We start from the raw sequence: 6,935 nt of genomic DNA on the forward strand, positions 1-6,935 counted from the left end.
CTTAAAAGTGCAAGCTGGTGCCGAGCCGGAGAGTCTTGCGTGTGGAGCTCAGCGGCGATGAAATTGAGATTGACGTGAATGCCTGGGAGATCAGAGTCTAAGCACAGAGAGACTTAAGAGACAACATATTATCAAGTCTCTTATTCACAGGCCCTGAGATGAATATGCGAATCTTTCTGACAAGCTGAGTGTAGCTTTTCGGTGTGCTTTTGCCAAAATCCCACAAAGCCCTAGGTTGCTATTAATATCCTACTCCAGCTCCAAATCTCGAATCGCAACTATCAGAGCATCACACTAGTACGGTGAGAAACCGGAACTGTAATCCCGGCTGAACAGCATGTCCACAGTCTCGGCCAGCAAACTTTGAGACGCCTCATGTTGATTACAATTCACTTTTCAAATTACAGGAATCTGTTCATCGTGAGATTCCTCAGCAACTCTGTGGGCCCTTTCCGTTTTAATCTGATTACCCTGAATGTTTTTTCTTAGCGATCACATGTTCTAAGGAGACACGAGCCGACCGAAACAACCTCTAGCCTGTAAAGCTCGGAGGCTGAAGAAGGTGGCAGGTTAAAATGTTTCCCATCTGTGTTTCCCATCTGTGTCTTATTCCGTATCTCCGAATTCCTCATGAGGAGTTGATTTGCATGAAAACTCTGGGAAGTGTTTTCACGTGTTATTTAGCGCACTCGGTGTAACTCGTGTAAAGCTCCGACTTGTGTGCCTTGTGTTTTATGCCGCTAGCCACTTGGTCATGGGAAAGTGCAGCGTTTGAGTAATTAGCGCTTCGGCTTTCAGGAGAAAAAAGAAGGCACGCGGTTAAATAACGAGCGCAACCGGTACTGCAAGCACGCACACACGAGGTGGTCATCGGCGCCAGAGTGCAACACGGACGACTGTTAAACTTTACATCAACTTTAAAGCCAACACTGTTAAAATCAGGTGCGAAACTGCTAGTCAGCATTGTGCAAGTGCCGATCCGGTTGTGAGCTGAACCACGTTTGTCCTAATCAACTGCTCGCATTTTATGTCGTGTGGTCTTAATGTTTTTACCCTAGTACTCGCAACCAGAATGAGGGATTATAAACATCACTGGCAGCTGTTCGATTGAATCAATACGATTTCCTTCCCCCTTTTGGTATGCAGCCCTTTGCACGAGCGGTTGTGCATTAAGCATTCGCTGTAGTTTGTTTGGCCACAATTATTTGTGGCAATCCTTGGGCGTCGGATCAACATGTGCACCGGCGGCTCATTGTTTGTTTTTCCCTTTTATCTCTAACCACATTGTGGGCGTACGGAAGCAAACGATTCTACTTTTTACTACAGAGGGTACAAAGTGCGGCTTGAAACTTCGAGAACGACGCCGTTCTTGGACGATCGGATATCGAATATGTTAATGCGACAGTAGGTGCGGGATAATAAACCGAAGATCATCGACTCTGTGTTGTTCAAGGGCGCTGGCTCGGGTCACAGGCTCACGAGTGAGCAGGGGTTCATGTTCCCTAAAAAAAGGTCCTGCATTAATGAGAGTCTATTGAAAGAGCTCAAACATCCGCTTGTGCAATACCTCTGGCTTCATTTTCAGCTGATGAAATTTGTTGTTGATGGAGTCGAGATCAAAAACTGTCTTTAAACCTTTCCTCACATACACACAGCTGTGTGGTTATCTGAAAAGTGTGTTTTATGCATTACCCCGAATAACAAAAAAACCCCCAATAATACTAATAGCTGGCCATCAGCTTGCAGAATATTTAGTGGCTGAAATGGTGCTGTTTGACACCATCGTTGACCTTATGTCAGGTGGGTCAGGGGTCATGAGGTAGATCATGGTCCAAGTGCAGAACTTGCAAAATGTTTAAAGCGAAAAAAAAACGGAGCTTTGCGATGACCTATATTTATTACATGTTGCCAAATAACTTATAGCCCCTCAACCTTCAAAAATTTCCCTGCTCGGTGAAACTACAGCTACACTTTATGGACAAAAGTATTGGGCACCTGGCTTTCTTCTTCAAACTGTTACCACAAAGTTGGAGGTACAATATTGAATATAAAATGTTTTAAATCATTACATTTTCTCATCACTTGTACTAGAAGACCCGAACCTGTTCCAGCATCACAATGCACAAAGCCAGCTCCATGAAGCTCTGCGTTCCATGGTTTGGAGTGGAACATCCAACCCTACTGCACAACTTTAGGATGAATTCTTTACACTGACTGCACCCCAGGGTCCATAACTTCTCACCTACATCAGTACCTGACTTTACAAACACGCTTGTGGCTGAATGAATCTCACAAACCTCCACAAAATCTAGTGGAACATCTTCCCGAAAGTGGTGTCTAGAAACGTTTTCCATTACACATAAAACCAACTATTGTCTAATAGGTGCACACGTTGGTTTTGAGTCACTGTGATTGACAAGCCACCCAAAGAGCACTCCTGTGGATTTCTTGGATTCAAAAAGTCCTGAAGCCTGAATCTAGTTTATGGAACATGAATTTGGAACAAATAAATGCCGTGTTTTAAAAATAAGAGGTTGCATGAATTCAGTATCTGCTACATCCTGGTTTTGGTGATTAAAACGACTGTTTTGTTTAATACATTGGGGAAAAACAAAACCAGATTTTCTTGGTCATCAAATCAAATAAAATAAAAACACTTTCAGACAAACTTATTATCTGCAAAGCGTTACCTGTTACCATGTACTCATTACACCCACACCTTAGTAAACAAGAACTTTTCACGTTCTGACCCAGAAATGTTAGTTTTCCACACGTGATCCTCTCTCTCACCAGATGGGTGTCCTCATATCACTTACTCAAGAACATTCCTTAATCTTTCGAACCATCTGGAAGTGCTGCATAAGCCGTATATCACCTGTAACGGTTCATTCTTCAAAGAAGCCTTTCGAAGGACAGCCTGTGGATCCTTCCCATCGTAGAACATAGTACTAGACAAGCATGTTATTTGGTGTGGTGGCTCAGTGGATGTTCTGAGTTTCTCAGCATTAAATCCTGCCAATGCCAAGCTCACTTTTTTTTTTTGGCTTTCAATCATAAGCCATAACAATCAACTCGTCTCAACTGTAAGTCATTTTTGTAAGTTTCAGCAAACGTCCTTCATATGAACATCAGCTTCAGATCTCACCATGACTCATGACTTCGAAATGGAATTATGTTCAGGACTGTAGCGTAGTTTGGGCGAGATTATATTTCTCCCATTGGACCTGGAGGAATTCCAACCAACATATGCAGGCTTTTCTGAGAAACTTGCAGCGGGGAAACCATGTAGTTGAGTTAAAGATCAGATCAACTTGGTAAAATATTACTCCGTGAAAAAAGTGTCCCTTAAAACTTTCACTTTGGGCAATAATGTTCCTATTCTCAATTTATTCACAAGATTCCTTTTTAATTAACGTCACACTTCTTTTTCTTTTGCTTGTGTACAGAAAGTATTACATTTTCAACACTTCTGTCCTGGCAGAAGTCAGATTTGTGTTCCGAACAAACAACAAAACTCGATATTAGGATTCATCAAAAAGGAAAGTCACAAGTTTTCAGTGGTGAACAATAACGAAGGAAATGCAAATCATTACAATAATTAAGTAGCTTGTTGTTCTGATTAAGGAAATGTCCTCATGCGACCCTGAGATCCCAACCCAGGTCCTGCTGTCCTGCACATTTTAGGGTTGTTAGAGCAGTAAATACTCAACTTTTGGAAACGTGCCCTCATCCTGAGCAATCTCATTTATTGAGGGTTAAGTGGCTTGCTCAAGGGCTCAGCATTTGCAGCTGATATTGTTGGCATTTGAACTCACAACCTTCTGTTCAGAAGTCTAACAGTCTTAACCGGTGAGCTCCCACTTCCCGGGGAACATAAAGAACATCCACGTATGACCTTGTTAGTCAAAAAAAAAAAAAAACTGAGGTCCTCATAAAGGTCCTCACAATTGTCTGAAGTGATGATCACGATCATTTGATGCAATTTAGAAAAGGAAACATCAGTGTCGGTTCAGAGTATTGTTTAGTCTTGCTGTCGAAAAAGCTCAGTACTTATCATGCAAACTTGTCTCCAAGAGCGCTTGAGCCTGGTGCTATTCTTAAACCTTGACCTGTTTTTGTACTAGAATGAGTAAAATGCCTTTGATGGACAAAGAGCACTTCTGTGAGACATTCTGGATAACAGTGTCTGCATAGCTGACGTTAAGACCTCAAGACAAAGAGTGAATGAAGTTGAAAGGTTTAGCCTCAGGCTGGATGAAACCGAAACATCTCACGAGTGTCGCTCAGTGTTGGTGTGCTGGATAATGGGGACAATAAAACAATGGAATACATTTATAATTGTTTCTTCGGCTTTGTGAGGACTTTGTGCAGTTTTACTTAGATATTTATTATTTCTGGATAATTGGCTCCTAAAATAGTTCATTAACATGTTTGGTAATTAATGTAATTAATTGGTAGTGTTTGGAAATTGTCTTAAGATTTATACGGGTTGTGAATGAAAATATAGTCAAAAAAAAAAAAGGGAGATGATCAGGTGCTGGAAAGGTGCTTTAAAGCTGTCACATGTACATTACAGCACAATTCTTTCTTCGTATATCCCTTCGCATGTTAGGAAGCTGGGGTCAGAGCGCAGGTCTGCCATGATACAGTGTCCCTGGAGCACAGAGGGTTGCCCAAGTGGCAGCTTGGCCATAGCAGGGATGGGATATTCAGGTTTTGAAAAAACATTTGCCCATGCAGTGGAATTAATTTTAGGAGATTAGTGGTCCATTCTCCTGCACCCCCCCCTCCCCCCACCCACTCATTTGTACACTTGTACACTAGGATTAGATCCCTGACCATCACATATCAGTGTCTAACCCTTTTTATTAGGTATCTGACTAATAATTCATAAAATCAGGCTTTGGTTTTTGTTGTTTTTTTTCAATGAGATGTTCTGGTTCGGATTGTTCACAGCTGCGTTCAGGATGGTGGACATGCCGCATGAGCCCAACCTCATGAGTTTTTAGATCACAGGCAGCCTTCCAGATGTCCTGCAGAATTTTCCTGATGTACACTGAAATTCTCAGGTTCTTCTCAGTTACTCAGTGTCCATAAATCAATACGGATCAAACAGGTTCATGTGTCAGGCCTTACGCATACTGTACCTTTTTTATTAATACTTTTCCTGCACTGATCTCTCCTGAACGCCACCTTCCTCTTTAGTGTTTTTACAGCAATAAAGTCATGAAAGCCGATGCTATCATTCTTGTTTACAGATTCTGTCTTATGCCTTGGTGCAGATGTTTGCAGAACGTTCACTCACTCTTTCGGAGATTTACTACACGGCCGAGTTTCTTTATTTTCCTGGGTTTTTTTTTTTACATGCATTTGCTCAAACATTATTTTGGGTTAATTTTTAAAAGGTAAAATCACATGCAAGAGCTACAATTTATGGACAAAAGTTTTGGGACTCTTGACTTTTTCAGCCATATGTGGTTCCTTTCCAAACTATACCAAGAGGTCAGAGGAACACGATTGTTTTTGGATGCGGTAGCATGAAATTCTCCCTTCAGGTGAACTAGGAGACCCAAACCTGCTCCAGCATGACAACGCACAAAAGCCAGCTTCATAGGTTGGTGTGAAGGATCTTCTGCTATAGAGCTCCAACCCTATTGAACACCTTTGGGATGAATGTGAATGACACCCTAAGCCTCCTCAGATCGCCTTCATCAGTACCTGACTTACACTTTTCACTCTTGTGGCTGAATCTCCACAAAATCTGGTGGAACATCTTCCCAGAAGAGTGGAGATGATTATAACAGGAAATATTGACTAAATGTGGAATGGGATCTTCAAAAAGAAGCACACATCAATCTTATGGTGATCATTAACACCTGCTGTACTTCTAATATCCCTCACTGTTTTATTTATTGGTAAGAAAGTGGCAGGAAATGGTAAGGTTTTTTATCTTTTCCCGCTTTTTATTGTATTCAATTAAACACTGGTTCTGTAAATCCTTTTATTTTTTTATGATCCGCTTAATGACATAATCAGACTTATATATGAGGTCATGAGCCCCAGACATTGTTTTTCATGTTTGGTTTAATGATTTCTTGACTTTGCTCGTTTGAAAGCAGCAGAAACAATTTCCACAACATCAAACAAATAAGCGCAACGTTTACGGGGGAAAACTAAAGAACTTCAGTCATTATTCGTATTTTTTATTCGCTCCATATTTTGCTTTTAAAATACTTTGTTGTAACTTTGTGCTTTTCAGCCAGCGGTCCTCACACTCGCCAAACACACTGAGAACTGAGTTTTTCTTTATTGTGCTCATTATCCTACAAAAATGATATTTTTTATAGTGCTTATTATCCTTATGACCTTTATTCTGTAATACATGAGCATCGTGCTGATCTTCATGGAATGCTCTTCATGTTTTCTCAGAAACCCCATTCTCAGGCACTTCTCATACTTGAGGAGTTGAAGCTGGAGTTCACGTCTCCGCTTCGGCTTCTGGATGAAGATAGAGCTGGTTTTCTCCTGAGTGCTGCTCAAATCCTCGCTGGTATAACACATCAGAGAGAGAGAGCTTCATTTCTCAGAAAACTTGTCTACAAAATGCGACACACGGTGAACAATAAAATATATATATTTTTTATATTAGATTTACTGTATTCCAAAATCTGATTTACTACTTCCCTATACATCCCAAAATTTAGATTAAATAAATAAAAATTTAAAAATCAGATTTACTGCTTAGAAAATTGTAACAATGTACAATATTTTTATTTTTTTGTATACTAAAATGTAAAATGTACTGTATTGCAAAATTGTAAAAATTCAGATTAACTGTATTCCGTAATTTAAATAAATCAGATTTATTGCTTTTTAAATGTTTTAATTTTTTTTATTCAAAAATTCTAAAATGCAAAATGTAATGTATGGCAAAA

Source organism: Silurus aristotelis (assembly GCF_946808225.1).
Source record: "Silurus aristotelis genome assembly, chromosome: 14".
NCBI lineage: Eukaryota > Metazoa > Chordata > Actinopteri > Siluriformes > Siluridae > Silurus > Silurus aristotelis.